Raw genomic sequence first — 25,321 nt, forward strand, 5'->3', positions numbered from 1 at the left:
GTGCTCAGTTAAAGCTTGTTGCGTAAATAGACATACTGGGTGCCTAATACATGTTACTTGAATGGAGCAGCCTTCTCTTTGGGGTCAAAATGTCAGCCTGCTTTCCTGAGCCAACACTTAGGGCAGCTCTGTGAGGTTTTTCTGACCCCTTGCTGGAGGTAGCCAGGTCTTCCTTGGTGCTCCCAAAGCACTCTCTTTGGGCCTGTCTTGCAATTTGGCAATATGGATCCTAGGAGTCCATGCCCTGCACACCCCGTTTAGGGGACCAGAGCTTGCGCTGGTCGTGTGTCAGCATCAGACTCAACTTAATTTCCTGAGTCAGCTCAGAGTCATCACCTTATCCAGCCTTCCCAGGAGCCGTTGTCAGCCCAGTATGCAAATAGGAAGACTGAGTGAGAACCAGAGGGAAGGCGCTTCCCAGCCAGGAGGTGGTAGAACCAGGTTGCAAAGCCAGCATTCTGAGCCTCCAGCTCCTTACCCACTACCCTACCCAACCTGCGCCAGGGTGGGGGACCGGAGCAAGCAAAGAGCCACATGCCCGTCTCCTGCACCCCCAGAGAGACGTAGGACCTCTTACTTCGCCCAAGTTCTGTTTCTCGCCCGGGCACTTTGGAACTAAGCAGACTGTTTCCAAACACATTACATAATTGCTCACATTATTTATTTAATGGCATCTCTTGAATATTAAACAACCGATAAGATGGAGCAGGGACAAGGGTGTCTAAACCCAGCAGTTTAGACAGGCGTAGCTGGGAAAGGAGGCTAAGGAGAGCCACGCATTAGCCATTCCTAGGGGAAGGAGGTGGCAGGTGCCCCCTCTTCTCCTCTAGAGAGGGATGAGAAGGCTTCATGCATCCATGGTTGGCAACCATGTAACAGAGTTAGCACCATGGGGCTTAACCTCTTTATTACACAACAACTAAGATGCATTATCTTTCCTCTAAAGGATGCTTGGAAGTGGGGCTTAGCGGCTTGTTCCTGGTGTTCTTTTTTTTTTTTTTGCATGGGCAGGCACCAGGAATTGAACCTGGGTCTCCGGCATGGCAGGCGAGAGCTCTGCCACTGAGCCACCGTGGCCGCCCTGTTCATGGTTTTTAGGTGTTTATTGAGCACCTTCTGTGAGCCAGTCACTGTTTCGGTTTAATTTGCCCCAAGGGGCCCTTGTGAAAGAAAGGAACAAGTGCCCTGTCCTCAAGGTGCTGAGGCTCTGGGCCAGGAGGCAGGCAGGGGTGAAATAAAGAAAGATGGCTTCTGGGCATGGGAGGCATTGTCAGGGAGACAGACCAGGAGGGCGGGGTGGGGGGTGCTGGGCGGGCAGGGCAGGGCGCCTGCTGGTCATCTGAATGGTGAGCAGCCCTGGGGAGGACTGGCTGGGGGAGCGTCTGGGTTCACCCGGGCAGGGAGCGGCCTTGGGGAGCTGCGGGACAGCGAGGAGGGCGGGGGGCTGCGGTGAGGGGGTGCGAGCAAGGCCTGCGAGGTTGGGCCCCGCGGTGCGACAGGGGCAGGGCCGGCTGGCGGGCTGGAGGGCCCGCGTGCGGGGGAGTGTGAGTTGTAATCTTCTCGCAGCCGGTTGAGAGTCCGAACCATCTGATGAGCATTTGAAAAACATCCTTCTGCACCCAGGAGGGGGCTGGGGAGACACCAGGGAGGTCAGGGTGCAAATTCAGGGTCTGGTGTGCCGGGCAGTGGACGGCGAGGGGGCAGGGAGCATCCAGGGAGGGGAAGGAGCAACTGCCGGTCCCCAAATGGTGACCTTCCAGCCTGCAGGTTGGCCTGGCCAAGGTCTGGTTGTGCGATTCCCCAAGGGCTGCTGTGGGGAGGGCCCCGGAGAAATAACAGTATCAGTGATGTGAATAATAACAGTTCCTAGCTTGCTCTGACCCAGACATCATGACATGCCCTTTACCCCCACCAGGCGATGGCCCATGTAGTTTTATTATCCCCATTTCACAGATGAGGAAACCAAGGCACAGAGTGGTTGAGTAAAACACCTAGGGTAGCTCAGCTAGTAAGTCGCAAAGCTGGGAATCGGGTCTGATCTGCCTTGCCCCATACACGCACTGGCTGAATTAATTCATTGATGACTAAATACAGTGCTTGCTATGTGCCAGCGCCGGTTCCAAAGGCTTAAAAAAATATTAATCATTTCGTTTTCCCGACAGCCCAGTGAGGTAGGCACTACCACACTCTCCATGTTGCAAAAGGAGTTGAGTCACTTACCCTAGCTGGGATTCGAACCCAGGTGGCACGACTCTGGCGTCCGTGCAATTGCATCCACTGCAGAATGTAAAGAAAGTGGAGTTGCTGGCAGCTGTTGAGAACCAACCAGCAGATTCAGACCTAGTGAGCGTTTGGCAGTGTCCTTTCTGGGCCCTGCAGACCCAGGTGGGTGGGACAGGCCCTCAAGAAGCCCCTCCGACACCTCCTCGCTCCTTGGCCACCAAAGCGGCAATGCCCCCCCAAACCTAACCCTCCTGCAAATGTCACCTCCTTGGTAAGGGACTCAAGAAATCCCATCATCTGCTTTGCCAGCAGGAGCATCCAGTGAGAGAAAGGACCGAGATAGCCTGGTCAAGTCAGAGAAAGTTTATGGGAAATGTTTTACTCCCAGTCTGTGCCATAACAACAGCCCCTCCCCTGAAAAAAACATCCTGAGTGGACACCCCTTTTATATAAAAATGACAGGTATCCTTCTTTATAAATACATTCATTTGGCAGTATTTCCATTTCAGAGGAACTTCTTAGGCAGTCATAACTCATACTCACTGACAAAGCAACCCATCTCTCTGGATTGATTATCTCCTCCTTAAGACGTGGAGTCCCCTCTCAGGAGGCTGGGTGCTGAGGGGTGATGTGCGTGCAACTGCTTTGTAAAAGGTAAAAGCTTGCACAAATGTAAAGCTTTGTTATTTTGAAACTGGGCACTGGTTGTTCCTAAGAAAATGAGGGTTTTAAAGGTACGTGAGGCGTCTTAAACAACTTGTCCTTTTAGGTAGTTTGAACATTTCCCCGCATTCCCTCTTTCCTCCTTGAGAAAGCTAAGGGAAGCAGGGTCCCTGCCCCCTGGCCAAACTGCCCCAGAGTCTGAAATACAGACCACAGAGCAAGGAGAGTGAGTCAAAGGCACCCCAAGCCCCTGGCAACAAATTCTGAAGCCCGTGTGGCTATTCTGCACATCTTATGGCAGACCTGACCTCTGCCAGGTCCAGACCTGGCTGTGTACTCCTGGAAAAGTTATTTCGGTGCTCCCCACCTCAGTTTTATCTTCTTTAAAATGGGGGTGTTGGAAAGATTAAGTGGGAAAGTAAGTAGGATGTGCCAATGCTGGAATAGCAACAGCTTTTTAGTGGGTCTCTGCTGGTCCCGGTGGGAGCAATTGCCTCAAATCCTAAGAGCCCCAGACCCCTTCCCACTGGGGCCGCGTCAGTCTTTTTGAACCGAATGAGCACCGAGAAAAGATAGTTTGCACCATCATTGGTTGAAGCCCATTCTGAATGGGCCACCCCCATCCTTGCCAGCTATTCACATCGAACTTCTCAGATAGACTCTAAGGGTATTTGACATCATTTTCCAAAAGGGCAACGTTCTTTCCCCAAGTCGCTGACTCATTGGCTTCCGGGAGATTCTCCGTTGACTGTTGGCTCTTCTGGAAATGGGGAGGGGGCAGGGAGCCTGTGCCTCTGGGCCGCCAGCACCCCTACCAGCAGGCCTTGGGCAGAATTTGTCCCCTCACTGGGCACCAGGCATCACACGGATGGGGTGGGCCAGGTGTCCAGCCTAGGTGCCAAGAGCTGAGTCCTACAGACCTGACTCCATATACACCTGGCCCGGTACCACTGCTTGGTTGGCAAATGTTTGAAAACACTTGCCGTGCCTGGAACCAATGGACTGAAGGATGCTGGACTCCCACGCAGTGCTAACCCCCCTCAGGCCTTGCTCCCAGCCTTGGTCTGCCTGGGACTGAGGGCTCCCCACCCCAGCATCCATGGTAGAACCAAGAAGAGGCCTCCACGAGGGCCAGAATAATAAAACCTGTAGGGTCTTATTGTTAGAAGGAACCAAAACATTCCTCAACCACCCCACCCAATGCTAGGAGCTTTTCCCATGCACCCTTGACTGGTAGGCCTTGAGCCTCGTTTTGGTTACCTCGAGAGACAGGGACCTCACTACCTGATGCAGAGATGGAACACAGTTCATCTGCTACGTGCTCAGGCATTTTATACCCCATGCATCACTTGGGGCATCATAACTCTTACTTTAGACACAATTCTAACCACATGAGTTTTCTGACTTCTTAAAGAGAATAGAAAACCTTGTTCCAATTCCACCTTCCCTGGAAACAGATCATTGCAGCCCCTCCAGCTCATCAGACATACCCCTGTATAGAACATATGTTGTCTTTTTTTCTTGTTTAGTTACACCTCCCCCTCTAGACCATAAACTCAGGAGGAGTGGGGCAATGGAAAGAGCTTGGGCTTTTGACTCAAATAGGTTTGACTTTGCTTCTGTGCCGTACTTCTTCCTGGCTGTGTGGCCCAGATAAAGTGATCTAATCTCTCTGAGCATATGTCAACGTTTTCAGGATCCTCTCTCCCTCCCTGCAGAGAGAGTCCCAGTCTTGCTTATCTACCCAGTCCTTGACTCAAAGTAGGTACTCAGGCATCATTGAATGAAGAAAGAAAATACTAGGATGAAATGATGTAGCCAGATAGGGAATTGGCTGTTAGAAGAAGGCTCACCGCTGTCAGCCAGAGTTTGCAGTGTTGAGACACTGAGACAAAATGGCCATGAAAATAAGATGCATAGACTTAAATTTTCAGCAGTCTGTGACTATGTAGTGAAGGGACAATAGACCTAAATCCATCCCCGGCTTGGGAGAGCTTCTCACTGCTACCCAGTAACCATGTCTGCAGGAATTCCCTCGCGAATGGTCCCTGAACCACCTTTTTCCAATAGGAAAATATTCACTTAGTACTTGCATGATTTGAAATGTATGTTAAGAGTGAAAGACTGGGAGGCAAAAGAAGCTTCTAAGTTGACTAAATATGTTTGCTGCATAGATATTCTATCTTTGTCAAATAGGAGTTGTGATTAGCAAAATAGCAATTCATTTAAAGATGGAAAAAATAAAAAATGAAAGAACCAGGGACGCGTTCCTTACACCTGCGATGTTTGAAAGAAAACAAACGTTGGCAGGCAAAGGGGGAAGATTGCAGTTGCTGGGAAACTCACTCATGTGAAAAGTGTTCCTTGTCTAGCGATGTTGGAGGAGTCAAGTGTTGCTCAACAGGAAATAATAGATGTTTTCTTCCTTTTCTCTATAAATGGAGAGAAGGCAATTGGGCACATTATATAGGAACAAGCACGGAGTGTCACAAGGCCAAGAGACGCAGTGGGGAGAGGGAATCTGTTACCTTTGTCCTGCTTAGTCCAGAGAGGCTTCCTGGAGGAGGAGAGATTCAGGGGCTATCTGGCCCAGGCTCGCCCCAGCCCTCTCCTGGCCTCTCCCCAGCCATTCAAACTCACTTTCATTGGCAGCCTCCGTTCTTGGGTCCTACGAGATGCACACACGGAGATCACCTTTTCCCCGGGTTCCCGGGGCCACTCTACATGAGGCAGCAGTACAGGGAATCCTTGGAACAAAAGAACTTCCAGGTAATCGGGGCCGAAGCCAGGACGCAGCTGATAGGATCAGGAGCCTCATGGGAACAGCACCTAGGAGGAAACCGGGGACGCAGAGAAATGCCCGCCACCCATGCTGCTTTTGGCAGAAGCCACTGTTTGGCCAAGTAAGGCATTGTGGATGGAGGTCGGCCCCCAGCCCCAGTGACTGTCCGAGCTCCTCCCGCTCCAGCCTGCCCCCTCCTCCAGAGCCCCAAGACCAGAAAGGGAGGCAGCCAGGATCGGACGCCTCTGCTGCCTCACAGGGTGTAGCCACAGGCTGTTTGCAGCCTGCTGCAGTGGCTGTCTGTGCAGAAGCCAAGAGCTCAGAGCCAGGGCTTGTGACTGTGGACCCAGCGGGGACCCTGGTAGATGCTCCACCATCTCCAGCCCAGGTAGGGGAGTGTGGGCTCGTGAGCCCAGGACTCCAGTGCAGGGGTTTGCTGAGGTGAAAACCCCTTGCTGCAAGGGGAGGACCTGCCAGCATTTGGGTCCTGGGGCTGGAAGAGAGGTGGAGGGAGAAGCCCGGTCCAGGCAAGCCCTTTGGAAATGGTGAAGAGGCTGGCTGCGGGGACAGCATTGGGCCTCACCTGGCAGCGTAGTTGCCCTGCCTCCAGAGCGGGGCTAAAGCAGGTGAGAGCAGGAGCTTTGGAGCCGAACAGCTCAGGTTCCCATCCTGGCCTGGCTATGTGACTGTGGATGTGTTCCTTGTTCTCTCGGGGCCTCGGTTTCCCAGGCTGTCAAATGGGGGTGGTGATAATAGTCCTGTTTCCTAAGGCTGTGGCAAAGATCAGACAAGAAAATAGATGTAGCCCCGGGGCACAGGTGAGTGCCGTGTAGGTGTGAGCTCCGTGCGCTGTGCCTGCTCCCTGTGACCCCCTGAATGGGGGCCAGTGTTCAAAGGCAGCCAGGTCAGCCCCAGAAAGAAAGTCATGAGACCCTTCTGGCCACTTGCCGTTGGAGTCCTGTCTTGGCAAATATCTCAGCTGGGAAGCCCTGAACAAGTTCTTGACCCTCTGAGCCCCATTTCATCACATGTGAAATGGAGATGATGACACGACCCACCTAACGGGGTAGTTGTAAGGATGAAATTGTGCTGTGCATATAAAGGGCTCAGTTCTCTTCCTCGTGCAGACACCATCTTCATCACCCTCATCACTGTTGCTGCTGATGATGACTGTGGTTGTGGTGGTGGTGATGATGGTGGTGATGATGGTGGTGATGATGGTGATGATGATGGTGATGGTGGTGATGGTGATGGTGATGGTGGTGATGATGGTGATGATAGTGGTGATGATGGTGATGATGATGGTGATGTTTTGGTGGTGATGGTGATGGTGATGATGGTGGTGGTGGTGGTGATGATGGTGGTGATGATGGTGGTGATGATGGTGATGGTGGTGATGATGGTGATGGTGGTGATGATGATGGTGATGGTGGTGATGGTGATGGTGGTGATGATGGTGATGATAGTGGTGATGATGGTGATGATGATGGTGATAGTTTGGTGGTGATGGTGATGGTGATGATGATGGTGATGGTAGTGATAGTGGTGATGATGGTGGTGATGATGGTGGTGATGATGGTGATGATGATGGTGGTGATGATGGTGGTGATGATGGTGATGGTTTGGGTGGTGATGGTGATGGTGATGGTGATGATGATGGTGATGATGATGGTGATGGCAGTTAAGGTGATGATGATGGTAATGATGGTGGTGGTGAAGAAAGGGACATTTGGAGAGGGGATGGACATGCCACTCGTCACTCTGTGAATCAGAGGGCAAAGCAGGACGCAGCTCTAGTCTCCTAAGTCCCCATCCCTGTCCTTTCTGCTCCTCTCAGTACTTCGAGGACCTCCACCAGTCCGGGTCACCCCTCAATCCACCCATCACCAAAAGCTGTTTGTTGTCCTGCCTAGAGCTGGGTCTGACCCTTGTGAACAGTCATCCTGGAACCCTTGGGAGCCTGCCTCCCACTGGCCTCATTCCAGTCACAGATCTGGGGGTGCCACACAGAGGAAGCTGCCATCCCCACAAAGGGCATGCTTGTCTGCACAAGCAGATTGCGAGGATGTGGGGTTGCTGCCTTCCTTCCACTCCATGATCTCTGCTGCATGCCCCTAAAAGCCCTCCAGCTTCCCCACTGTCCCCAGGGCTCAATTGGCTAAGGGAAATCCCTCAGTGGGGCAGGGATGCCGCTTCCATCCCCAGATGGCTGAGAACTGCAGAACCTTTTACCCCAAGAAGCTCCTTAGTAAGGGAAGAATTGGGGTTCCCAACTTCCACGAAATCTCCTCTTGGCTGGGGGACAGATCTGGAGGTTGTCCTCAGGGGTCCTCTGGATTTGTCATCAGTGCAGACCCCCTCTGTGGGCTTGTCCCTGGGTCCTGCACACTTTGAGCCTCGCCTGACAGGGAAGGATGAAGACAGAAAAAGGAGGCAGAGGAGAGAGGGAAAGGGAAGGACGGGGTTTGCTTTAAGGAGAAACAAAGTTGTGTAACTTTTAATAATGCAAATATTACATAAGCATTCATATTAATTGGTCCCATCTATTGAACACTTTCAATGCACCTGGCACTGTGCTAAGAATGTTATATATATATGTTATCTCCGGTCATCTTCACTACAGCCTCATCAGGTAGAAAGGATTGTTACACCCACTGTATGGATAAGTAAACTGAAAGTGGCTTTAGAAATTTGTCTACTACCTGGGGACTACAAGAACCAAGCAGATGATACAAAAGTATGATAGAGCTTGAATGAAATACAATAGGGAGTGCCAAGGAGTGGCAAATTGGAGAGTCCTTCAGTTGTTTGTAATAGAGGCATGATATGCATACCTTGAAATAGGTAAAGTGCACTAACCTTAACATCCTGCTTGATAATTTCTATACTTGTTTACACCTGTGTAGCCAACATCTAGATCAAAATATAGGTTATTTCTCATACCCCAAAGCATTCCCTCTGAGGCATTCCAATTTAGTTAAAACAAACAAACAAACTGAAAAACTCTCTGCAAACTGCCACAGCCAAGATGAGCCTGTGGAAACAAAGTAACTAAATGTAATGTGGGAACCTGGGAGGGAGCCTGGGACAGAAATGGGGCATGAGGTAAAAACTAGGAGATCTGAATAAAAGATGGACTTTTAACGTATCAAACTCAGTTCATTAATTGTGACAAATGTAGCCTCCTAATGTAAGAGGTTAATAATAGAGGAAACCAGGTGTGGGGTATATGAGAACTTTCTATACTGTCTTTACAATTTTTTGTAAGCCTAAAACTTTTTTTGTAAGTTTATTTAAATAAAGAACCCTGCAAATATTGCTACCCCCAGTGGTCTCATGCCCTCATTTTCCAGATGGGGAAATTAAGACCCAGAAAGGGGAAGTCCCTTGCGCAGGACCCCCTCCCCTCCATGGACACCATTGGCAGAGCCAGAACTAAAAGGTTGCCCAGAGCTCCACCTTAGAGGGTGGGGTTTGGGTGTGCAGGTGCAGGAGCTGCTGGCATCCCCTTGCTGCAGGAAGCAGCTCTCCTCCCTTGGGGCAGAAGCCATTGCTCTCCAGGGCCAGTTCGGAACCAGTTCTCCCACTGGCCTTGGCTCCAAAGGGAGTAGTCATAAGTGGTTCCTGTTCTAGGACGAGATGCCGCCTTCCTGATCCAGCCAGCCTTGGCCTCTCTGCAGCGGGGCTGGGGATGCCTCGCAGATGTGGCACAGGCACGGGTCTTAGCTGAGCGCTGGACACATGGGTGAGTGAAGCATGAAGGAGGGAAGAAATGAATGGCAAGGGGAGGTGGTTTAGGTGGAGGAGTGATAGGGGGTGCCAAGTGCAGACTCTGCAACCAGTGTGACCTTGGGCAAGTGACTCAACCTCTCTGTGCCTCGATTTCCTTATCTTAAAACAGGGACGATAGTGGTGCCTGCCGTCCAGGGTTGAGGGGATTGAAGGAATCTGTTGACATTTGAGGAAAGGAAGTAATAAACTAAACATAAGAGGGGAGAGATGTTGCGAGGGCCATGGGGAAGATGATTTAGTTTTCATGTTGGGAGATGGAAACTTGGACCAAGTCCCAAGACTGGCTACTTACCCAGAAAGTGGGGTGGCATTTGGCTGTGGTTAGAGCACAGTTTCGGGAGCCAGGCTACCAGGGTCCAAATCCCGTCACCACCTACTGACTGTGTGACCTTGGACAAGTGGGTTAACCTCTCTGTGCCTCAATGTCCTCACCTGTAAATTGGGTGTGAAATCACAAGGTGGTGGTAGGAATTAAGTAGTTGATTAGTGTGTCTCTCTGGCTTAGGACTGTGCCTCATATGTTTAAAACAACCTCTGGTATTTTGCAAAATAACTAGGGAAGGTTTTTTAAGTCTTTCCCCGGCTCCAGGCATTGGAAACTGTTTCCTCCAAAATCCAGGTCAGAAACAGATTTCAGTGAAGTCAGCCGGGGAGCAGCATGAACCAATGACCAGATGTGTGTCTCTGGGCCTGACCCACCAGCCACCAACCCCGGGCTGAGCAGCACTTCCAATTTTTCAAGGGAAGCCAGAAATCTGGATTCTTAACTCCCAATCCCCCAAATTTTTTAATATTGGCTTTTAATTCCACTTTATTTAAGCCCTGAGTGAAACAAACATATTTTATCTTAAGCTGGATGCCTCTCACAAGCTGCTGGTTTGCAGCTTCTACTCCAGTCCACCCTGCCAGTTTGCTTTCTTTTAGTTATTTCTGCATTTTAGAGGAGAGGAAACTGAGACCCAGAGAGAGGCGCACAGTCCCTGTTGAGTCTAGCTGCTTAGTGGAGCCAACAAGTAGCCTCTTACTCCCCATCTCCCAGCTACAAGCTCAAAAAATCAGTGACACAGGGTTCTCTGAGTATTGGATCAGATTTTTGCCCAAGTGGTGGAAAGGCAGTTAAGGGGGAAGTTCCCCCCCTTAGTCCAGGCTTCTTCTGGTAGCATATTTGAAATATGATATAAGTTACACAGACACAGTTTGGACCACTGGGTCAGGGGTACAGCTGGGTATAAAGCATGGGCCTCTGCCACATTCAAAGCCAGAGCAAAGATTCACAATTCGCAGAGCCCTGGCTTCATGCCTCGTCCTGGCCCAGGAGTTTGGGGGTCGAGGCTCCCAGGGGCTCCTGAATCTCACCATGTGCCAGAAGCAGTGTTCCCTAAGATGTCCTGTGAATGGGAAGCCGCAATAAGTTCTGGAAAAGGAAGTCCCTAGTGAGAGCTGGAGGGGCTGAAGAAAGAGGGGAGGCCTGTCTGGAGATAAGTTGGAGAGGGGGTGATATTTGGGGGAAAGGGATGGTTAATTCATGGATTTGTTGAGCTCTGAACTGGAGTTGTTGTTTCTTTTCTAGTAAGCAACTGCCCATTAGTTCCCACTTACTTGTCCTGTCTGTGCCTCAGTTTCCTTTCTGTAAAATAGGGGTATTGATTGTACCGATCTCCTACCACGGGTGATGAGGGTGAAATGAGATATGCAGTGGAGGACTGGGGACAGTGTCTGACACAATAGAAATCAGCATCATCGTCACTGGTGGCAGCTGGAGAATCTCTTTAGCACTTGGCCTTTACTTTAGCCAGCTCTCCACTTGCTTGTGACAGTTGCGCTGTCTGAAAAGTCAGGCCCATCTGTCAGCTGTGGAGCACCTCTCATGTGCCAGGCTCTCCCACCACACTCTCCACCTTGCCCCTCCAAGCAACCCTGGGGGGCCAATACCAGCCGCATCTTTGCAGATGATGACCCTGAGACTCTGGGAGGAAACGTGGCTTGTCCAAGTTCACCGCCCTGGTGCAATTGTGACCTTGAGCAAGCCCCATCACCTTTCCGGGCCTCTAGCATCCCCTTCTGTAAAAGGGGGCTCAGGACACCCACCCCCGGCCTGTCAGGAGCATCGATCAGGCAGTGGCTGGGGAACTGCATAGTCAACTGTAAATCTCAGCACCGATGGGCAGTGTAGACGCGAGCCCTATGGAGGCGTGCTCCTATCCAGGCCTCAGTGCATTGGGGCGGCAAGAGCTGCAGAGAAAAGTCATTTCTAGTGTCCTTTTCTTGGGTGGTGTCCAAAACGTATCTCCGCCCTCCAGCTAACAAGTGCAAAAGTGCCAGGGGGTTTTGCATACGGCACGTTACTTCCAGTGGAATGACCTGGGAGGTAGAAAGGAGACGGGTTCATTGGGCCTGGGGGAGACAGGAGCCTGGAGGAGACGTGAGGTCAGATAGATGTGGACTCAAAGCCTGGCTCTTCCACCTACTAGCTGTGTGACCTGGGGCCAGCTTGTTAACCTCTCTGAGCCTGATGCAGAGGCTTGTTAGGATGGGGGTGGGAGTGGGGGTTGGGGAGTGACTGTGGCAGCTCACAAGAAGCAAAGCATGGGGATGCACAAACATCCACTGGGGCCAGTGTCAGGTCCAAGGCTGGAGCTGCAGAACCTTGCTGGAGTGGGTGGTGGAGCTTTGAACCTTGTCAAAGGTCCCAGGAGAGGAGAGCAGGCTGCAGAAGCAGCAAAGGGAAGCCTGGTCATGTGAGACTCAGTCAGACATCCCCGGGGCTGGGAGCACTTGGAAGGGGCAGTGTGTACTTCTTGTCTCTGTGACCTGGCTCACAGTGAATGCACAGCATAAAAACTCAATTTTCATTATCCACAGTAGTTACATTCTATAAAGTTGCCCCAAACACTGAATGAGCAAATGCGGGACATTTGCTCGTAGGGGAAATGCAGGGTTAGGTTCCTGTGAGCCTCTGGTCACAATGTTTGCATCAACCGATCAATACATAGTCTTGTTTTATGTGTATTTCTGCTTCTAAACACCTACTTGAATGTATGTTATTGATTTATGAACATTGAACCCATGGCCAACAGCACCAGTGTTTCGTTTTCCTGGACGACGCTTACCTAACACACATATTCTCTCCATAAGGCACGTCTCAGCCTTCTTGCGTTTAGGAACACTGGACAGCACTTCAACTTCACACGTGCAAGCCATTTTAAAAAGCAAAATCACCAAAAAAAAAAAAAAAAGCAAAAAAACGTGGCACTAGATATTCAGTGAAAAGGTCACCCTTTTATACTCCAAGAACGAAAACCAGAAGGCAGGGCTTCACCTTGTTTATCCTCATCTGGGCACCCACATTTCGGGCATCTCAATTTTTTTCCTTCTCATGCCTGCAAATGACTCCCAAAGGGCCACAGGTATTGATTTAGGGGTTACACATAAATTTTTAGCAAGTAGGCATATTCATAAACATGAAATCCATGAATAATGAGGATTGATTAGATTTGTAAAGTTAAATTTAACCTTCCCTTCTTTTCTGCACCAAGCCCATTCACTTCCTCCCCCTTGTCATTCAATCCCCAGCTCCACTGCCCTGTGTCTGGAAGCGTGGAAGAGCACTATCAAAATTCAAACTCTGCCCTTCCTGGGTGGGCAGGGTTGGGCAAGTTACCTCCCCTCTCTGACCCTCAGTATCTTCTTCTGTAAAATGTGCCAATCTTGCCTACCTACCAAGGTTATAGTAGGAGTTAAGAATACTATGAGTGACCACACCTGGTTTGGTGCCTGACACACAATAGGCTTTCTGCAAAAAAGAACAGTTAAAAAAAATGCAGTCAGTTTTACTAATGTAGCCCATGACCAATTCTACTCACATGCAGACTAAATTCCCTGAGGCATTCACAACCAATTTGCCTTTAAATCTCAGACTACACAATACAAAGTTTCACCTCCGTTCCCACAATCTCTTTACACGCGATTTCCACACTTACTGCTTCTCTATCGATTGGACATGGGGGGGTTAACAATGTCCATAAGACACCTTGAAAATGAGTGTCAACGGGTAAATCACTCCAGATGAGGAAGCAAATGGCCAGCAGGAATTCAAACACCCACACCTGATCCACTAACACAGTGCATTGGCTGTGGGTGTGTTCACGTGTGAAAGCACTGAGGGCACGGGCTGGCGAATGGGTGGCTTCCTGGCCCCAGGCCATGAGTCTCGTTCTCCAGGCAGACTCTAAACTCTGCACAATGCTTGGCTGGTTCTTTACTGGTTTCTCTGGTGCTCCAGGTTAAGGCTAAAGTCCCAAAAGATGGGCTTGGCCTGAGTTCCCTGGGAGGGTGGGGGTGGGGGTGAGGGGACAACTGGACAGGAAACCCACACAGGTGGTTGTCCCTGCGGGGGTTGGGGACCCCTCAGAGGTGCAGTCTATACGTTAGGGACTTGTGTGCCCTCCAGGTCTGCAGCTGACAAGGGTCTCAGGCAAGACCTTGACCAGTCGCTCCACAACCCTCCTTAAGAGGGTTTTTATGTGCAGCCACGTAGTCTACTTTCCACTCTCTGAGCCCACGGTGATATGCTGCCTGTAGAAGTCACACACCATGTAAAATTAGGTCCAGTGCAAATCAGAATGCAGAGGCACACTCTCCAAAGCCACCCCCTCCCTACAGCTGCCTGTCTCTTTCTCCAACAGGCAGCAAGGGACATACCTGCCCTCCGTTACCTGGTGAGATCAGAAGACTGATCTTAAAACCTGCCACACCACCCCCCACCTCTTGCCACCTCTCCCAGGGCTGGCTCAGACACTTGGCCTCCTCAGGGCCCCTGAGCTAATTACAGGCTTCCCTAAATCATTGTAAGAGAAAGCTAATTAATTCAGGGCTGGCCATCAATTTTCTGGCTAATGACAGGCAGCGCCATACCTTTCTCCAATTCCAGGGTCCTGACGCCGTGGTTTGTCCCAGAACAGGGCTTTTATCTCTTAGGGCTGATCTTAGGAAGAGCAAGACAGGACATTTCCAAATGTTCCTTGGCACTGTGTCAGGGTGACCGTTTGGGATAGTTTGGGGAGCCCGAAAAGCTGGGGTGCATCCAAATCTGTGCAGCTTAGGGAAAGGAGCATGAGGAGGCAAAGTAAGTGACAGCGGTGCAGACACTGCACATCCACCTTTACAGTTGCAGAGTGTGGAAAAGCCCCTGCATGCCATCCCAGCCCTGCCTCCTGTGAGGTGTGTGCCCCCAAAGCAAGTGGCTCTGTACCTCAGTTTCCCCATCTGTGAAAAGGGGTAATGATATGCCCACTGCACAGAGCTGCTGAGAGTTAAATGGGATAATATATGAAGCCGCTAGTGCGGAGCAAGCACTGAGCCAGTGTTTGTTGAATGAACAAGTGACTGTAAGGAACTTAGCACAGTGCCGCCTTCGAGGTAATCACACAAACAATATATTCTTCCATCCCTCTTGGAATCCTCTTTCTTTTAGCTAGAAGCATGCATGGGACAAAGGTGACTTACATTTCTAAAACCTTCATATGAATAGATTTATCAGATACTTTCTTGCTTCGAGATGCAGGAGTCAGAGATGGAAGTGAGGAACTGGGGGTCTGAAGTCCACTCCTGTGGCCCCAACGCCTCCCTCTTCCCACCTGACAGCTGTCCCATATTCCCTTTTCAGAACCCAAGTGTCCCCCTCTGTAAAGAGAAGCACTGTGGTGGAAATTGCTGCAGTTTCTCAGCCCCCGTCTTGCTCCATCCCCTCATTAGCTCAGTCCTCACTGAGCAGGCTGGACATTGCACTGGTGATGTCTGAGACCAGCACAAAACCTTCATAATTTGCTCCCACTCAAGCCGCTTCACTGCAGACGGTGAATGCCGGGCTTAATGGGGGAGACCCCAAAGGAAGGAAATAAATGGGGATGAAAACTACTAGTTCCAGCAGTCACCCACCATGCAGTGGGTTGACCTATGAGCCAAGGTTAGCACAGTGGCTGGGAATGCAGAGGTTGGAGTCTGGTTTGAATCCTGCTGTGTGACCTTGGGCATGTGCCCTAACTTCTCTATGCCTCCATTTCCTCTTTTGCAAAATGGGCATGATGATAAAGGTATGTCCCTCCCAGGGTTGTCAGAAGAATAAAGAAAATTCTTTAGTGACATGTGCTTAGAACCGGTGCCTGGCACATGGTACTCCACAAAGCGTCAGGCATTATTCCTATCTCAGAACCGGGGGCACATTTAGTCCTTGCCACTACCCAGCCTGGATGGTCCAACTGCTCCTGTCTCGCAGATGGGGTTTGGGTCGGAAAGGCCACTGCCCGCGCTCATGCAAAACGAAGTCCCTGCTCCATTCCTCTCCCCCAAAGGACCTGTGGGGACAGCGGGACTTGGGGCAGGGGTGGGGTAGTGAAAGACAAGATGTCTCTGAAGAAGGGCTGGGTGTCCCTCAGAGGGAGGTGGCTATAAATATGAGAGGCTAGGGGCTTGCTAACTAGGCCAGGAATCTGTGTTAGGCATTGAGGTCAGAACAGGCCGCAGCGGCTCTTGGCTGGAAAAAGGGCGGATCTGGGAGTCAGCTCTCCTGGGCGCAGGCGAAGCAGCATCCGGGGAGGAGGGGTGGCCCGGGGCGACGCGGGCGGCTCTAGGCACCCAGGCCTGTGCCAGGGCCTACCCCAGGAAGGCCTTCCTTGCCCTTCCAACCTCCCAGATGTCCTTCTGTCACCCAGATCCGATCTGCCCCTTGGACGGTCCCGTGGCCTGGAGGACACAGCCCTGGTCCTTGGGGAGCAGCACAAATGCGCCCTTTTATTTTAATAGCTCTGCACCTGGTTGAATGCGATAGAAAAAAAACTAATGGCAAGTCCGATCCATGATTTGATGATTATGAATGCTTAGTTACCCTAAGCACTAACTGGACGGGTACATTAGTGCTTAAAAGGGGGGTCGGTTTAAAGAAAGATGCTGACCATATAATAGAGCGTGTGGAACTGTCAGACATCATTACTGGAGAAAGAGGGGCTCTGGCCCCTAGGCCAGACGTTTACCCCTTTGCAGTGGGACAGATGGGCCCATCCCCTGCTCCCCCATCGGCCCTCACACCCCAGCCCCAGGCAGAGATCACTCACCCTTCTGCAAACGCCCCGGGCACTTTGACAACGCCACATTCTTTGCTCCTCCTGCACCCCTGAACCAGGAAGGCCTCCCTCTCTGTCCTTCACCTGGGAGTGAAGGTGAAACGGAGCTCCTGCCTGGGGCCTCTCTTTTCCCGCCCCCTTCAGAGGACCATGGGAGAGAGCCACGCCCGTGACCACCTCTCCCTGGGCCGCGTGCACATCTGGAAAGCAAGCTGTGGGTCTGTCTGTCATCCGCCCCGCTGGGCCCAGCTTGGGGTCCGCATTCCTGGGTCATTGCTGCCTGCTGCGGACCGTGCACGGGGGCTCCCTCTCATGTGCCAGAGGACATAACCGGGTTCCTTCTCCAAGGGGGGGATGTGCGGATTCAAAGAGTTTACTCCCCCCGGAAGCCTCCTTAGCCCAGTGCCTGCTCGCTATCAGCGCTCCACAAATATGAGCTCTGATGCTTCATACTGTCATTACCAGGGGCCCTCACAGGCATAGGAAATATTTACACTCCTGTGTTATGCATTTATTGCACAAGTGTGCAGCGGTGCGGGTGGGAAGAGAGGAAAGTCAGAATAGAACCTCTTTGCATTTAGGATCAGAAGAAAATTCTCAGGAACTCATGATGCACCCCTCTTATTTTGAATGTTGGGATCTGACGTCCATGCCACATTCCTAGGCCCAGAAGCCAGGACTCCTGTCTTTCCATCTATGGCTGTTCCATCAAGCCTGTCCAGCTGGGGGAAGAGGTGACTGGGTCCAGGACTCACCTGCCCACTGAGCCACCGCAGGCCTCTCTCCCCAGCTCTGCAATCTGCCCCCTCTAACCGTCCCCAGCAGGTTCGGGGCCACTGTCACCCAGGGAAGAATTCTAGGGCCTGTAACCTGCACCAAAATCATCTGGTTAGTTCACCGAACAGTGAATCAAAAGCCCCATCCTTTGTGGATCCTTCCAATAGGCAAATGCAGACGTGACCTTTGTCATTTGTTATTTTTAGCAAAGCAGGCAAAGGAATGATTAAAAAAAAAGTACACGCACAGGAGTTGACTATAAATAACGTGGCTGTGGCATTTTTTAAACACACATCTAAAAATTGTAGATCTAAACAAGCGTCACCCTTCAAGGCAAAAAAACAGCATGAGTGTGGCGCTTGACGATTCACAAACCAATCTCACAAAATCTATCCCCTGGGCTCACCGCCCAGGTCCGTGGGGTGACGGCTGTTTCATTCCCATCTTGCAGATGAGGAGGTGAAGGGGGAGATGGGCCGCGAGAGCCTCGCGAACGTGGGTATGGCTGAGCCTCTGAAAAGCGGAGCAGGTTGTGCCTTCACAGAGAGGCAGGCGCAGGGCCAGGGCTGACCCGGGCTGCCCACCTCCAGGTCCAGTCATCCGTGAGTCATGGGCCGCCAGAGCGGTTTTCGAGATTAGAGGAAGAAGAGTTAGAAATGGATCGAGTGGAGGAGCAGGCGCTGGGCATCGCGGACACCTTGGGAGAAGGCAGCCCCGGGGCGCTAGACGTTGAGAGGCAGAGGGCTGGAGCGGGGCCTTTGGGTTGGGCAATGAGAGAAGCAAAGGGGGCAGAGGGAGGGAGAAGATACTTGGCCTACAGTTTTTTAAGGCCTAAGTCCAGGCCAGACTCACTTTGTTGGTGCTTCGATCCCGTTGGGCAGAGAAGCAAGCCTGGTGGCCAGAGGAGGAAGAGAGAGATGCAGGAAGCCAGTTACCAGAGCGGGGATGGGAGCAGGCTGAGCCAGGGACGGGGCGGGGGCAGCACGGGGCCCGGGGCAGGGAGGGAGGGCAGGCGGGGGACCTCCCCAACTCAGGAGATCCCGGAGAAGGCAGGAGTGCTGAGACCCTACCCAAGACTCAGGGATGTGCCGGTTAATGCTTAACACCCAACTCTCGGAGGGAGTGGGTACCCTGCTTTGTAGCATTCACCCGTTTCAGTGGGGTCAGTGCTCCCTCCCTGGCCGGTTGTAAGCTGCCAACCTGCAATCGCTAATACGCGCAATTGCGGCTCCAGAACATAATGGGGCAGGCCTGCTGGCACCCAAGCCACACAAGATGGAGAAAACTCAGGTCCTGCTCGCCCCAAGGAGGGACTTGCGAGCACTTTTAAAACTCCCTTAATTATGTAGGTAACACATGACAGGCAAAGTCTTTTACATGCAGTTTCCCAGTTGATTCTCCAGACCACCCTGTGAGGTTGATATTATGGAGAAGAAACTGAGGCCTACTGGTGAAGATTCTATAAACCTTCATCTTACCGATGAAGAAGCTGAGGCTGGGAGAAGCAAAGAGATTTGCCTAGGGGATTTGCAAACCAGGTCTGAGTTCACAGTCTGCGCCCCAGCCATGCGCCGTCTGGCCTCCTGCCTGGGTAGTTCTGGTCTCTGAACTGGGGCGTAGGTTTTCGGGGGGGGGGGGGGGGCGTTGTGATGGGTGGGTTTCTTGTCTGGCAGCCAAGAGTACCCATGAAATTGCAGGGGAGATGTTACCACCTTCAGGGGTGACCCTGAAGGAGAAGAGATGCCCCCCACACACACCTACACCCCACCCCAGGTCAGAGGCCCCAGCTGGAACCCCACTGGGCTCCCCAAACCCTCCCTCTCTCCTTTCCTTCTTTGCAACTGAGTGTCCTCCTTCGAAGCCCTGCGTCCAGAAAGCGGTCCCTATACTGCTAGGCACAGTAGGTGCTCAGTGAATGCTGACCAAAGGAAGAAATGAACCAATAATATTTTCAGATTCTCTCTCATTGTATTTTGAATCAGAGATCAGATTTCCTACAACTTAAAGTGTTGTCACCTTTGCAGAATTGAGATGGAGATGCGAATTGGATTTTTCTGAGCCCCTACTATGTCCCAAGGACATGGGTATTATCTATGCCTCCCAGCACCCCTGTAATGGCAGGTATTATTATTCCTGTTTCACAGATGAGGAAACTGAGGCTCAAATTGGTCCAGTGACTCTCAAGTTGGCAGAGCTGGAGTCAACCCCACCACCCTTTGATCTCTAGTGCACTGTTTCCCCACAAAGAAATAGCTGAGAAGCCACTTGCAGCTTATGGCTGCAAAGACCCTTCCTTGTCCTCCTTGCATTTGCTGCTAGAAGAGGAAAGCGGGCTCCAGGGAGGAGGACGTCCCCCTGTCCCATGCTGGTTTGTCCCGCCTCAGTTGCCTCCAAGTTCAGTGCTCTTTCCACCACCTCAGGTTGCTGGCCAGCGGCCAGGTCTTCAGGGCACTGCCAGCCCCAGAGCCTGCTGAGTGGGTCTCCCAGTCCTGGGAAAGTCCCCACTGATAGCAGGATCTCCCTTGAGGGTGGGGACAGTCCCTGCACAGGAGCTTTGGAGCCAAGCCTGATGAAAAGGTGCATGGTTCTGAGCATGCTGGCCCCACAAGCTGACAGGAGGGTTTTTTAATGGGGATATAAGGCTACTTTGGAGAGGGCACTTGCGGCTGGGTCTCTGCTTTGCTACTGTGTATCCAAAGCAAGTAGCTTCCCCTCTCTGGGCTTCAGGCTCCCATCCGTAAAATGGGAGGGTAAGGCTGGATGAAGGGACAGACAGCACCTCCCAGCCCCAAAGGGCCACAATTCCATATAAACCAGCTCCAAAGGGAATTCCCAGACTTTCTGGGCCTGGCGACCTCTGGGAAGTACATGTAATATCAAGGCTCTATCAGCATCACCCATTGCCTGAGGCAGCCAGTCCATCTGTCCATCCATTCTCAGGCCCAGCTCTGGCTCCTGCTCCCTTCGGCCACTGGCTGGACCCCTGCCAGGACCCAGGTATTCCCCAAATTTTTTAGGATGGAGTTGATAACAGGGGGAGGCTTGGGAGCTGATGTCTGGGTTGAAATCCCACCTCCACTAAACAGCTGGGCAGCTTTGGCCAGGTTACCTGACTTCTCTGGGCCTCTGTTTCATCATCTGTAGAATGGGATGATAATCCAAACTACCTTAAAGTGTCCTTGAAAGGAGATAAATGAGTCAAAACATGAAAAATTCTTAGGACAAGCAGTATCTGGCACACAGTAGGGGTTCAGTCAGTGCCCCTTTCAATACTACTCTTCGTAATTTGTAATAATACCCTCTTTTCTGCACCCCTGCTGCAGTCCCACCCAGCTCCCCTGGGGTTAGGGAAGGCAAGTTACATCAAGCAGGGCTACCATCAGGGGCATTCCCTGAGCACTAGATTGAGAGACCCGAGCCCTCAGTTCTCATCTCGGTCACACACTAATTGGCCCTGGGGACTGGAGAATGTGTCACCTCTCCTGGACTCAGTCTCCCCTCCTGACAGGTGATTCCCATCAGCTGCCAGCACCTCCAAACTCGGTAAATGTCTGTTCCATCAACCCCTCTGGTCTTTCCATTTCCCTGCTTGCCAGTGCGCCCACAGCCCAGCATCAGCCTGGAGTCATGGTGTGCTGAATGAATGAGTTTTCTATGGAAGGTGGAGCTTCCTGTGACAACATTGCAGAATTCTGTCATGCAGCCTTCAGCAGAGGCTTCATGTTCATCATTCCATTTCATCCATAGAACCCTTCTAAGTCTCCCCACCCCTGTTTCCGGGGTAAAAGCAAAAATCTGTGACGTAATCCACGAGGTCCCCCCCACAGTCTCCCCCTCCCCCTCGCCCACACTTTCCCCTCGAGTCGTTCAGGACTCTCTGCCATTCTTGAGAATCGCTGAGCTCTTTCTAGCCTCACAGCCTTCACACATGCCATTCCCTTTGCCAGGAAGCTCCCCCCACTCCTTCTAGTGAACCCCTGCTCAGCCTCTAGACCCCAACTAGTCGCCTTCCCCACTGGGGAGGCCTTCTCTGCCTCCTCCTTCCATTCCATCCAGAGCTGGCCACCGCCTCCTGCCGAATGGTCTCCCAGCCCCTTCCTCTCATACTGTTTTATAAATTTAGATTGGTTTATGTGATCATTGATTTCACTCTATCTCTACACCCTCTTGAGAACAGACCCCCAGGGGCTCCTCAGCTCATTACTATATCCTCAACACCTAGCCTAGAACCTGGCCTGCAGTAGGTGCTCAATGGATATGTGTGTAGATGAGAAGAAGGAATCAAATTGCATCATGCTCATTTTACAGATGAGGAGCTCAAGTCCAGAGAGATGGAGGAATTTGCCCAAAGCCACGCAGCAGCTGAAGGGCAGAGCAGGGATGGGAACTAGGTTGAACTGCCTCCAGATGGCATGCTCTTTGGGCCCCACGTCCACGGAGAGGCAGAACAAACCCCTCTGTGACCCAGAGGATGGAGCCTTGAGTGACAGGGGCCCTGGGGTCCCTCTGAGACCTTGGCTGCTGGAAACCTCATAAGTGACAAGCCTAGACCCCTGCTACACTTGCAGCTTCCAGGAAGGATATGAGTTCCGATTCTGCCTCCAGCCGTGTAAGCTTGGGCTGGTTACCTCCACTCCCCAAACTTCAGTTTCCTCATCAGCAAAATGGGGGATGCTAGTTTCCCCCCAACAGGGCTGTTGTGGGGAGGGAAGGGGTTAAGTGTATATGCCCAGAAGCACCCAAGAAGTGCTCAGCAAAGGTAATTGGTGTGACCCCTGCGAGCCCCAGCCCCTCCTGACCGGGCATGCAGACATCAGGGTGGGTACGTTTTATTTTATAACTTCTCATCGGGTACAGTCCCAGTGTCTAACCATCCACCCTCTGTTTCATCATCTGTAGAATGGGATGATAATCCAAACTACCTTAAAGGGTCCTTGGAAGGAGATAAATGAGTCAAAACATGAAAAATTCTTAGGACAAGCAGTATCTGGTACACAGTAGGTGCTTCTGTGCATAAGGCTTCTCAGCTAGCAGCATTCTGAGTTTCCATCCTTCTGCTCCTCAGTGCCTCTATTTCCTCCTTCCTCCCCTCTTCTTTCTCCAGGGAGTCAGCCTTCCAGCAGGAGTAAACACACACACACACACACACACACACACACACACACACTTAAATGTTAGTCAGTGACCCCAGCACAGTGCCTCACACTCAATGGGCTATGAGTAAAGTATTTGATGACTAGTCCAAAGAAATTAATTACTAATGGTGAAATGCCAAGCTGTAACTAGACAGAAGGGATCATTTATAGGGACGGCGGCTCCTCCCTGAGTGCTCAGTTCACTCTGAGTCCAGCCCTGGGATCAGGCACCTTGGCCCCAGTTGGGACATCTCTGGGTGGGGATATCTAGGGAAGTTGGAGTCTCCCTTTCCCCTTCCCAAGTTGGGCATGCAAAGGAAGCCCCCAAAAGTGGGGACTGATCCCCACTCACTGATGGGCTCATGACCAAGCAAGTCCTCTGGGAAGATGCAAACACCAGTACAAAAGCACCAGCAGAACTGCTTTTTCATTCAACAAACCTGGTCTCATCAATTCAATCAATATTTATTGAAGCTCTGTGCCCTGTGCCTCAACAGCAAGTAAGAACCTGGGGAGTCCCCAAGCCTGATGGATAAGACAGACTCACATAAAAAGTTTAATTGCTTTCACTCTTCTATGGGGGCCGGGGGGGGGGGGGGGGGGGGAGAGGAGGATGGAGGGGAACTCAAGGAAGCCTTCATGGAAGAGAAAGTGTTGGCACTGGATCTTGAAGGATGAGTAGGAGTTCTCTAGGCGTAGAAGAGAAGGGAGGCATTCTTAGCAGATGTCTGAAAATACAAGGGTATGTTTGAGGAGCAGGGGAGGTTTGGGGTGAGGGAAGTGGGCAGTGGGAGGGATCTGAAACAGTCATCTAGGTCTCACCAACCAGTGACAAGCTTGGGTTTACACAGAGGGCACAGGGGAGGCAAAGAGAGGCTTGGAGGAATTTAGAAAACTCCCTAAGGCTTCAGGGGGATGGATGAATGGGGGAGGCTGGCAGGAGATGAAGCCAGGAGGCCAAGGTTAGGAGGCAGGCTTGGTGAAGGAGAGAAAGAGAGAGAATGTTTTCACAGGACAACCATAGACCGTGGTTCCCAGACCTGGAAAAGGCAGCCTCCCCTAGGGAGTCCTCCCAGAGTAGCTGCTGATTCCCCATCTATTTGTTCTCCTAAGACATCAAGCGAGCTCCCTAATGGGCCTCTGCAGGCTCCTTTTGCAGGAACTGTGAGCCCCTGTTCCTGGCCTCTGAGCCTCTCAGCAGCAAGGCCAGGCCCACGGTCCCACACCTCTGCCTGGCCCAAGTGGGAGGCTGGCACAGGCCCTTGGGGCTGAGCTTTGCTCACCTGTGTGGCCACGCCGATGGCTGCGGGGAACCCAGGTCCTGCATGGCTCCTCAGCCCTGCCATGGGTGCCCTGGGCTCAGGGTGAGGCCTCATGCAGTCCCGGATCCCCTACATACCCTGTGACCTTGGGCAATGTCATTTCCTCTCTCTGTACCTCATTTTCCTCATCCCTGAAATGGGAATAAAAATAGGACCTACCTCCCATGGCATGAGGTGTGAGCAACGGAAAAACCTGGCAGAATGCTTACACAAGTGGTGGAGGGAGTTAGCCAGAGGGCACGCCTGCAGCCTCCTTATTGAGCAAGGAAATGCTGGATTCAAGCACCAGCAGGGCCGCCCTCTGGGCTCTGTCAGGGTCCCAGACACCAGCCCTACTAGTCTCCCATGAATGGTATCTCTGAGAGCCATAATGTGCAAGTAGGAGGGATTGGAGGAGATTCCAGCCCTGCAACATTTTCTCAGGGGTCTTCTAGAGAATCCCACCCTCTGGGTTTTTTCTATTAATTGTCATCCTCTTTCCACTTGCAACCCTGTCTAACAGGTACTATTGTCCCCATTTTGCACATGAGAAAGCAGGGGATCAGGGAGGCCAAGTCATTTGCCCAAGGACACACAGCAGGAAAATGGAAGAGCTTGGATTTGAACCCAGGTCTGTCTGACCACAAAGCCCCAGCCCAAGATCTGGTTGGCCAAAGCGGGGTTTGGACTTGACAGGAGTGGGTGTGAGGTTCCCACGTGGCTAGAGGGGAGATTTGTGGGCCATGTGGTCCCTGGACTTCAGCTCCCACATTCTATATGATGCCTCAAGGTCATGGGGCCATGTGCCTCAGGCTTGACAAACTTTAGACCCAACAGAAGGAAAGGCCAAGGGCTGGTGAGGGAAGATCTGAGTTTGAATCTTGGTTCTGGCCTTCTCTGGCTCCGTAACTCCTAAGCAAGTCACTTGAGATCTCCAGGCCTCAATTTTCCCTCCTGTAAAATGGGAAGAAGCCCAACTATCTCCGAGGGTGATTTGTGGAGGTGAATTGAGACAGGGGTGTAAAGGGCCTCTGGAAATACTTTCTCATCCCCCAAGGGGCCCAGCCCAGCAACTCTGTGTGGCAGCAGCCAACCAGACCAAAGAGCCATCCCAGGACTGCAGCCCTGGCTTCAGAATACCCCGAACCAGGCAAGATGAGGGCAGGTACAGCTTTCACCTGCTTGCCCCCACAAAAAAAGGGAGGTGACACATCTCCCCAACATGGGCACAGCTGGCCTCATTGTATTCATTCTGCCTCCCTCTTCTGTTGTCCTTGTACACATGTCTCCCTCAGCTCCCCACCAACCCTCCCCCCTACCAGGACCTGTCCCCAGGAGAGGAAGCGAGGTCTCACCAACTAAACACCATTGGGATATCAGACTGCAATGTGCCACCCTCCCCCACCCCTCCCCACCTCACCCTGCCCTATTTTTCATCTCTTCCCCAAACCAAAATCACACTGGAGGCAAAGGCTATATCTTGCCCCCTCCTCCCCGTGGGTGACACTGACCTGTCATTTCCTGTCTTCC

General features: G+C 51.8%; 1 protein-coding gene across 8 annotated transcripts in view; it reads left to right on the forward strand.

Annotated features, from left to right (window-relative positions):
- The window catches only part of ATP2B2 (ATPase plasma membrane Ca2+ transporting 2), a 368,890-nt gene that overhangs the window by 163,253 nt on the left and 180,316 nt on the right, over positions 1-25,321 (forward strand). The window lies entirely within an intron of this gene.

Source organism: Tamandua tetradactyla, chromosome 9, assembly GCF_023851605.1.
Source record: "Tamandua tetradactyla isolate mTamTet1 chromosome 9, mTamTet1.pri, whole genome shotgun sequence".
NCBI lineage: Eukaryota > Metazoa > Chordata > Mammalia > Pilosa > Myrmecophagidae > Tamandua > Tamandua tetradactyla.